Source organism: Setaria viridis, chromosome 6 (genome assembly GCF_005286985.2).
Source record: "Setaria viridis chromosome 6, Setaria_viridis_v4.0, whole genome shotgun sequence".
NCBI classification, from domain to species: Eukaryota; Viridiplantae; Streptophyta; class Magnoliopsida; order Poales; family Poaceae; genus Setaria; species Setaria viridis.
In genome coordinates, this window is record NC_048268.2 from 27,061,811 (window position 1) to 27,072,220 (window position 10,410).

The 10,410-nt window shown below is 47.8% G+C and overlaps 1 long non-coding RNA gene across 1 annotated transcript; it reads right to left on the bottom strand.

The window, feature by feature from the left end:
* Nucleotides 1–3,667: 3,667 nt before the first annotated feature.
* Nucleotides 3,668–7,846, bottom strand: LOC117860406 (uncharacterized). The gene is made up of 2 exons (XR_011898545.1): nt 7,609–7,846; nt 3,668–3,929 (listed from the first exon to the last, which is right to left on the bottom strand). It is a non-coding gene; the product is annotated as an uncharacterized lncRNA (long non-coding RNA).
* Between the last annotated feature and the right edge of the window lie 2,564 nt (nt 7,847–10,410).

The window sequence follows — 10,410 nt, forward strand, 5'->3', positions numbered from 1 at the left end:
GTAGGACATTCCAGAGAAGTAGACTCCGGGGGAAGTACATCAGCACGATGAGTAGGCGAGGAGACTACAGGGGGGACCACCGGAGGACGTGATAAAGGGGTGATAGCAATAGAAGTATCAGGTAATATTAAGAAGGAAAGAGGATCGACCAAAGACGCCGGGGAAACATCAGAAGAAGGACGAGGATAGAAAGAACGAGATTCATCAAAAATAACATCCCGAGAAATCCGCATCCTACGCCCAACTGGGTCCCAACAACGATAGCCCTTATGCTCAGAACTATAGCCGAGAAAAACACACTCGACAGATTGAGCAGTCAGCTTCGTGCGCTCACGAGGTGCAAGAAGCACATAGCACACACAACCAAAAAGACGAAGACTAGAGTAGTCAGGCACTTTATTTAGAAGACGCTCAAAAGGAATCTCACCATGAAGCGCAGAAGAAGGTTGAATATTAGTCAAGTAAGTGGCTGTAGACACAGCCTCAGCCCAAAAGTGAGGTGGAACAGAAGAAGCAAGCAGAAGAGCACGAGCAATCTCAAGGAGATGACGATGCTTGCGTTCGGCCACACCATTCTGAGCATGGGCGCCAGGACAAGAAAACTGAGCAAGGGTGCCCTGCTCAGAGAGAACCTGACGAAGAGTGACGGAAAGGTACTCACCAGCAGAGTCAGCACGAAAGACACGGATAGAAGTGTCAAAATGAGTGCGGATCATAGAAGTAAAAGACTTATAGATGGATAAGGCCTCGGTACGGTGTTTCATAAAATAAATCCATGTATGACGAGAAAAATCATCTATGAATATAATATAGTATCGATGGCCCCCTTTAGAAACAAAGGGAGCAGGACCCCAGACATCCGAATGAACAAGATCAAAAGGACGCTGTGACACAGACTCACTAGAATGATAGGGAAGCTGAATTTGCTTGCCCAACCGACAACCCTGACATTGAGCTAAGGACTCATGACCTGAAACAGAACCTAGAAGACCACGACGAATCAAACTAGATAGACGGGAGCCACATAGATGACCCAAGCGATGATGCCACTGATCAAAAGATGCGGTCGACGAAGCAGCCAAAGCGGAGCCAACTAGACTGACGGGCGCAGCGGAAGGAAGACGAAGCCAGTCAAGCTCCCAAAGACGCTGAGAATCACGACGACGAGGGCCAGTACCAACCAGCTGACCCGTGCGACGATCCTGAACATAACAAATATCAGGATCAAGAATGACACGACAGTTATGATCAGTAAGCTGGCCAGCGGACATGAGCTGCATGGTCAGATCGGGAACATAAGAAACATTAGGGACATGAAAGGAGTCAGATAGGAGAGTGCCATGTCCAACAACAGGAAGAGAAGAACCATCGACTGTATGAACAGTAGGAGAACCAGGTGGAGACCGTATGGAAGAAAGACAGGTGCAATCAGGAGTCATATGAAACGAAGCACCAGAATCAAGAATCCATGGACAAATACCTGGAGTAGACGTGGAAGGTGATCCCAAAGCGGAAGACTGCGAAGCAGCAGCAGAACCTATAGGTGCAGAGGGCTGAGTCACAGAACCCGCAGCGCCTGGTGACGTAGAGGTAACAAGGCGACTGAGCAACCTGATGATCTCCTGTGTCTCAGAACCAGCAGAACTCCGCTGAGGACTGCCAGAACCAGAACCACCAGTAGCACTAGCACCCAGCGAAGAACGAGCAGAACCAGCAGGAGCACTAGGACCCTGTGAAGAACGTCCACCGCGGCGAGACTGACCCTCACGAGACTGAGCCTTCTTCTTCCTGTAACAAAAGGCCTCCACATGATTATCCTTGCCACACCAATCACATTTAAGACCACCCCCTCGACTCTCGGAAGAAGGCACCGCAGGACGAGTAGAGGAGCTGACAGCCAAAACGGAAGAATATCGCATCAATCCAGCAGTAAGAAGGCGAGTCTCCTCATTACGAACAGCAGCAAGAGCCTCCATCAGGGAGACACAGGGATGTCGAGCAAGCAGCTGTGCACGAAGGGGCTCAAACTCATCCCGAAGACGTGTCAAGAAGTCGTAGGTGCGACGAAGCTCAAGAGCCTGCTGCTGACCCAGGCAGGACTGGCAGGTGCTAGGAGACAACGGAGGACTAAGAGTGTCGAGCTGGCGCCAAATAGTAGAAATCTGACCGTAGAAATCATCAATGGTACCATCACCCTGTCGAACGAGCTGCTCCTGACGAATGGCTGCAAGAAAAGTAGATTGACCGGTGGGCTCATAACGTGTGCGAAGAAAAGCCCACATCTGATGTGCAAAATCAAGCTCAATAATATCAGCCGAAACCCTGTCATCAATGCTAGCAACGAGAATAGAAGCAGCTCGAGCATCCTCATCAACCCATGTCCGGTATGCAGTAAACTGAGACTCATAGGATGCAAGGCCATCATCATAATCAGCAAGGAGCTTCGCCACATCTGTATCATGAGTAGCAAGCAACCGATCCATCTCTTCAGCCGTAGCTGTCTCTGGAATCACTGGCTTCGCAGGAAGCACCGGGTATGTAGGAGCAGTAGGACGAGGTGGACAAGGCAACTCGCCAGTAAGAAACTCCCAAAGACGAAGACCACGCATATGAATCCGTAGACGAGGAACCCAATCGCGATAGTTGTTGCCATTGAATAGGACCGGGCAACGTAACACTGGGACACCACCAGACGAAGGAGCCGAAGGAGCCATGGCGACGGCGAGAGCGCAAGTAAAATAGCGGCGGGCGACGGCAAGAGCGCAGAAGAATAGCGGCGCAAGCGTTTTTTTTTTTTTTGTGCCGGTACTCAAAAGGCAATATGTACTGCACAATAGAAAAGCAGCGCACAAAGAAGCCGAGAGTACACGTAGGGCAGCAGTTTTTTTTTTTACTCTTTTTTTTTTCTTTTTTTTTTTTACCTGTCACGGGAGATGTATCTCTGCACGCACGGAAGGACAGGCAGCTGGAAGCTGGAACCTTATCGCTTCACATGGGGGAGGACCCAACAACAGGACAAACCAAACCCAACCTTATCTTCACGCGGGGAGGACCAGGCAACGACCCGAGCGAGCGACGAACGGCCGGCGATGGCGTCGAGCGGGCGGCGGTGTCCGGCAGCGGCGACGAGCGCCGTCGTGGCCGGCACCGACGACGAGCAGCCGGTGAGGCCGGGGGAGACGGCGACGAGCGGCCGGCGGGGGTCGGCGGTGACGAGCACTCGGCAAATCCGGCGAGTGGAGAGCCGGACGAGCGGCGGCCGGAGGCTCTGCGCAGGCAAGCAGGCAATACGGATCTGGCGGGGAAGGATAGCACGCAAGTGCAACGTGCATGAAAAAAATAATCCTAGAGTAGATTGAGGAGAAATCTAACCCTAGTTTGGCTCTGTACCATGTTAGGAATAGCACTTGTATTCATAACAGGGGCTCTAGGCCCATATATATACAGGTACAAGAAGGGGAAAATATACAGAAAACCCCCTAATACAATATACATCTAACACAACCTAGCAAAAAAAGATGTGGCAATAACATAAGCATTCATTATCGCAGCATAGTTCAACCATAGGCCAGCTTAACTAGTGATAGTAAAAAACGCAGAAAAATTTAGCACTCTTCTACAAAAAAAGATGATTGGCATAGTTGCAGCAACATTGTTGGTTCATGTGTTTGGCAAACAAAATACAATGCTGCATTCCATTACCAAGCCTCAAGAGTCCAAAGGAAGATCGTAAGTGCTTCACTCTAAGCTTGCAGGCCATAATTGAACAATCGTGTCCAAGGTTACACAAGGTCGGGACACAGGGTGGTTCAAGAGAACTGGTTACTTAAGAAAAATTTTGCAGTTCAGCAGTTTTACTGATGTTATCATCTCATCTGCGATGGCCAAATGAAATCTACTCTTCAGCCGAGGATCGCATATCCCAGGGCCTGAAAATGAAACAAAATCTCTTTCAATATAGAATATATATATAATATTGAATTGAAGTGGGCAATTGGAAGGAGGGGTCAGAGCACACCACTACTCCACTAGCACACCGGATACTGCACATTGCTACATCATCACATCAAGTAAAAGGAAAGACAAAGTCCATGTAGGACTCCAGCATTTGACCTAGTTAAGAACTTACGACCCTCACATGAAGCTGCGTTGGTTATAAATAAATATAAATTATCTCACAAGGGGTCCTGTTTAGTTGAAACATAAAACCAGGGGCAAACAGTTAAGGCCCCGTTTGGATCATTGGAATTGAATTCCATCCTAATAATCATAATTTAGACACAAATTAATTAAGCTAATATAATTGTATGTGGAATATAGTTGTATATTATAGTTGGTGATATGGGAGAGATACTTATATGCTGCACTTCTACTATAGATAAGCAAGTCCAAGAGCGTGCTATAAGAATTAAATTCCATTCTAATAACCATAATCTATAGAATCAATTTCCATCTCCCACCCCATGAATTTAAGATAGGGTTATATCTAAACTTTGGAAAGTTGTGGAATGCCACATTCCAACATAAATTAGCCTACTCCATTAAATAGATTCCAATTACTTCAAAATGAAGGGACCCAAACGGGGCCTAAGAGGAAATGATATAAGTATGGGCACCGTTCCTAAGAGATATGTGATGTGTCAAACTGAAGCAGAGCATCCAACCATGCATGCATCTCCATGGGAAGGAGTTTATATTAGTGTAATTGAAGCCTAGAAGTTTATATATTGCAGTGGACAGAGATGAGGGAAGGAAAACATAAGCATAAAAAATATTCACGACTCCCTGAACTTTTTGAGAACGTATGACTGCCTGAGCTCATGTTCATGATGAAATTTCTTGAGAGACTCGACAAAGAAAGGGAAAGTTAACCACCAATCCACCATACACCTTACATCTGTAATTGCTGCCTATGACTGAAAGTGAAAAGAAGCATCTGTTATGCACCGAGCTAATATGGACCTTACAAGAACTGTAAGTCATTACACAGTCAACACACTGACAAAATTGGGCTTGAAATTTGACAACAATTACTGATGCCCCTGGAATTCATACATATATAGTTTCGAGAAAAATAAAGAGCTGCCATCAAACTTAATACAGTAATATGCACTTAAAAGTTAAAAGAGGGAACCAAAACTTACAGGATCACCTATAAGTTTGCAGTATGTAATTATTAAACAGTCAGTTGAAATATATATATATCATCACTACTAAAGCGTGAACCCCAAAGCAATTGCTCTCCAGAGCAAGTACCCTGTCACAACCCACAAGCATTGTTACAAAGAAATTCAAGAAATTTTGATACAGAAGTATCTCATGCCATCAAAGTCACCTGAGCTTCCAATTTATTGGAAAGAAAAATGTTTCTTTTTATCAAGAAAACATCTGAAGTACAATCTGTCTTTATTAATATGACAGAAGCAGATGAGATGTGCGGCAGAGAGAGCAGTCAAAAATAATGGAAGGCCTTGCATAGTAACACATGACGTTTTACTTGCATTAGAGGAAGCCCTAGGGAAAATTTTCAGTAAAGCATATCTTCAACAGAAGAGTATAATTAAATAGTTGTCCTTCATTTTTAATGTGTGTTAGTGTACATAATGGCACTAGTGGCCCTGCCCTCCCCCCCTTGTGACAGAAGTGGAAATTAAACCATACGTGATGATTCTCTAGAGCATGTCATCCATCAATCCATGGTGTGGTAAAAATCAAATTAAAGTGACATCTGTAGTAAATAAAACACACCTATATTTAATGCAGAATATCCTATGTCCAAAAACTAATATTAGTTGCACACAATAATTTATATCCTTTAGGAAAAGCAAAATCGCCTGCCCAACAGCAACACTAAAGTGAACAAAAAGTTTACAATAAATTCAGAACACTAACTTATGGATTTACTTATGAAAGCAGCAAAGAGCATTGACCTTTCTTGCAATTTGCAAACTTACTAAGCAAAAATCAAATAGCAACTATGCAATGTCCAGGTATCAAACAAGACATATTCTTTAGATTGGTTCAACAGCAAAAGTTTTTACCTATGAACTACTTCTAGGAAATAGATGTCGGACAAGAATAGCTCAGGTTTTTGAAATGATTCCATTTCAACTCAATGACAGAACAAATCTAGCTTGAGATTTGTAAAGAAACAAACATCAAGTTGGCACTCCATGTTTCTATGTGTACTGCATGAACCCATTACGCAGACCTGGTACCCATTTTTGAAGTAAACATTTTTTTTTTGGCCATTACTTCCTACTGCAGAGTCCTCCAGAAATGCAAAAGACTACATACCAAACCTTAAATATCGGAGCAGCATCCTAGAAGTTGTGTTGAGCTCATGTAAGGCCAAATTAGTATGATAGCAGCTTGATCTATTAAATTTTGACACCAGAAGTCCAGAAATGGCAATCAATGGATAGAGCATACCAACACCACGTTCGATCATATCAGTATACGCATACAGATTCTTAGGTGAAATGGAATATAGGAATTTGCAAACTGCGCACTCAATTGGCTGAAAGAAATTGAAGGCAGCAGCAAAACTACGGGCAAGACAGAAGAGGAGCAAACTGAACTATCAGTTGGTGCCACACAAATTTCACTGCAATAACAGGATGGTATGCACTAGTAAACTCCATGGTTATTAGGAACATCAGTAGCTTTTGAGGCTCCCCACCCTGTGGCGGCAAAGACCATATACAGCAAGTAATCACTGGTTTCACATTGATGATTTCAGAATGTTCAACAACTTATACCATTTACGGTGGAAAAAAATAAATGAGTACCAATTTCATCACAACTTGTCATTTCAGCTCTGAATTTCATTCTAGAGTCAAGATAACTACTAAAGCAAGCACACAGGGACAAGAAGTAAACAGAAGTGCTTTAAATGAACTTCGCCAAAGGTTTATCCATGCACTGATGCATTTCCATATCATTTGCCTCATGATCTGTATTAAACTAAGGGTGCAAATTAAGAGAAACTAAGCAGCGGTCCAGAAAATTAACAACTGATGACCCAGTTACAACAGACAAAAGGAAAGGTAAACCATCTTATACTCTATTCTTTTCATCTGAAAGCACCTACAATTGAACATCTAAACCAGCTCCTAATTGGATGTTGCGCTACACAGGTCACAAAAATATCCACACCCATTTTAGTTTACATGCAGAATATGGTTATGCAAATTGGTATGGTGCAAAGATTTGTGAGACTCTTGACCTTTCTTGCAACACAAACAGAGAATCCCGAACAGCATGCCCATCTTCTAAAGGAACAGGAAAATACAGGTTCCACCCCACGTTTCACTTATGAGATTCGATTTGGTGTAAATATAGCATCACATTTCAGTGCCATCAAGCAGCAACTTAAGCACACTTCCCTGATATCCATTGACATGAAAATTGGTCAAATTCTAGCTAAGAGTATCCCGGCCCTATGAGCAAGCATTGCACTCAAATAGACAATACAGAGTATTGGGCACCAAATTTTTGAACTTCTCTTCGATTTGGACTAGGAGAAAGCAACACACATTGAGCTTGCCGGTATGCAACAAAACAAATCATCAGAACAGATGAAGACATACAGAGAGGACTTTATACCTTGGACGATAACACGCTATGCCCTCCTCCGATCAGTGTACCTCCTCGCAGGCACACTCTGCAGCGGTGGCGGTGGCGGCAGCATCCTCCCCCTCCTCCTCCTCACGACCTCCGCGGCCACGCAAGCAGTGAGGACGAGGCAGATGATGCAGACGGTGATGACGGGCGGCGAGACGAACGACGACGCTTCCGCTTCATCCCTCGGAGCACGCCCCGCAGCGGCCTCCGCGACGCCGACTTGGGGGCCTCTGCTCTGGCCGGGCTGCCACGGGAAACAGAACACCGCCGCAAAGCAAAACCCACCAAATCAAGCGCGTTATTAGTCGTTTTCTGGGAGCTCCAAGAAGCGGAGGAACTGAAGGAAGGGGGCAAAGTCCGGCAGCACGCGAGCGAGGGTACCTTGGGGACGGAAGCTCTCTGAACGCACAGCCCGGTGAGGAGCACCACGGCCGCCTGGGGCCGGTAGTCGACGATGCCCCAGCCCCTGCGGTGCGCCGCGGCGGCGGCGGCGTAGACCACCAGCGCGATGGCAGCGTGGAACATCGGCGCGGCGCAGTCGGAGAGCGCCATGGGAGCGGAGCGGTAACCCTAGGCTCCAGAAGCTTCTGCGCCGGGGCGGCGGGGGGCGGAGCGGGTTGGTGGCGGAGAGCGTGGGGGTGGTGGTGTGGTGGCCTTGTAAGGGACGGGAAAGGCGAGTGGGTGACCGGGTGATAACCGGTTACCGGGTGGAAACGGTATCGTGTGCACCTGCTCCGGCTGGGGAAAAAATCTGTTGCGTGCACCCAGGAGGTGTACACGGGGTTTCACTTGGGATGAGGGGTTTCCTGCCGGAATTTCCAGGGATGCTCACTTCTCTTCTCATGTTTAATAACAACGGCTTGAGAAGAATGTTACATTTTCCCGTTGAAAATTTTTACCTTTGCCGTTGAACAATTTTCTAGGGAACTTTCAAATTGAACGTTCACCACTGAGATGCGTTTTTTTTTCATTTCTCAATTTATATCGCCGAATAATAGTCCTATTCAGCAAGAATATATGTAAACTGGGTCTCGAGGCACCCTATCTGAATGCTTAGCACAGTTAGTGTAGATATTAGACCATACTAATTGCATTGAGTAAGCATGAGTACGTGACATATAAAGTTATGGTGTCTAGTCTACCATGGAGTCAACGGGACAACAGAGGTGATGTACAATGTGGTAGTAGATTGTCAGGGGGCGAAGTTCGGCACCACAAGTCCACAGGTCTACAAGATTCGAGGTTGGTTGTGTAGCAAAGTTACGGGGTGTTTGGATAACCCCGCTAAACTTTAGCAACTGTCACATCGGATGTTTGGATATTAATTAGAAATATTAAACATAGTCTAATTACAAAACTAATTGTACAGATGGAGTCTAATTCGCGAGCGAATCTATTAAGCCTAATTAGTCTATGATTTGACATGCAATGCAATAATCAGCTCGGGCACGTTGTCGAGAGCCTAGCTAGTACGCTCCGCTCCGGCGACAGCGCTCGTATCTCCGGCCGGCCGGAACGGAACCGCGCACGCACAGCACTCACGCGCCTGTTGGCGGCGGCGCTGGCCTCGCTCCCGGCGAGAGAGCATGCCACGCGTGCGCACCCTGATCTCGCCGCACCCAGCACATTTCGGCGCACTGGCCGGTCGCCCGCGCTCTCCGTGCTCTCCCACATCGCGTCCATGTCCCACGCTGCCACGCAGACGCTACTCGCGTCGTGCACGCTCGGGCGGAGCCCAGATCACCCTGGTGACGACCGCACCAACAAGTACAGAGCTCGTGTCGCGCGCGGCCGCGGGAGCCAACAGGCCGGCGTGGCGCGGCGCCGCGGGCACCTTTGCACCATCCGGGAGGCGTCTCCGGCTCTCCGCCGCTCGCTCCCGCGCGCGTGCGCGCGCGTGTAGCGCGTAGCAGCACAAAGGCAGCCGAGGCCCCTAGTTCGTGCGCGCGCGCAGCTCGGTGAAGGCGCCCCGCTCGGCGCTCCGGCCTCGCTCCCTTTGCGCCCATGGCGGCGATCGCGATCGGTTGCGGCGACGAAGCTGGCGGGCGACGCCCTCGCCCATCCGTGGGGGCACGGACCACGCGATGACGAGGTTCTCGCGGCGCGCCACGATCAATGCCGGCGCACGATCCCTCCCATCCGGTGCCGGCCTTCCAGGCGGCACGGCCGAGTGCCGACCAGAACACTGGTTGGACCGTATCCGGGAGCACCATGTCACCAGGCGCCGCCGTTGGTCTTTGGCCGCCATCTTCAAGTTCGATCATCACTTGCACCAACACATCGAAATTCAGCAACAGACAGATGATACATTGACACGACCACGGTTCGTGCACTGCATGTGGTCGTATACGGGTTCTACAAACCTATCACTTACTAGCAGTGGGGGTAGTGTTCGCTCCGAATTCTCACCAATCACTCCGAGTACGAGTACAGTCTCTCTCTCAATCTCACCAAAAGCACGCCAGAATCCAGATGCACTCGATCGGGATCCGTATATCGCCGCCGTGGCTCTGCTTCACTCGCGCCGCCATGCTTCGCCGATGAACTTGGGATTGGGCTTCTTGGTCCGTGTAGACTTCCTGACGCCACTGGCTTCATCAGGTAGCAGACTCCTTTCAACGTCTTCAGTTCCAGCAGCACGTTCAGGCTTTTCAACATCATCTGCCTGAGTTGTGCACCGCCGTGCTTCGCCGGGGGTGTTTGGGAGGAGGGGGCTAAATTTTAGCCCCCGTCACATCGAATGTTTGACACTAATTAGGAGTATTAAATCTAGACTAATTACAA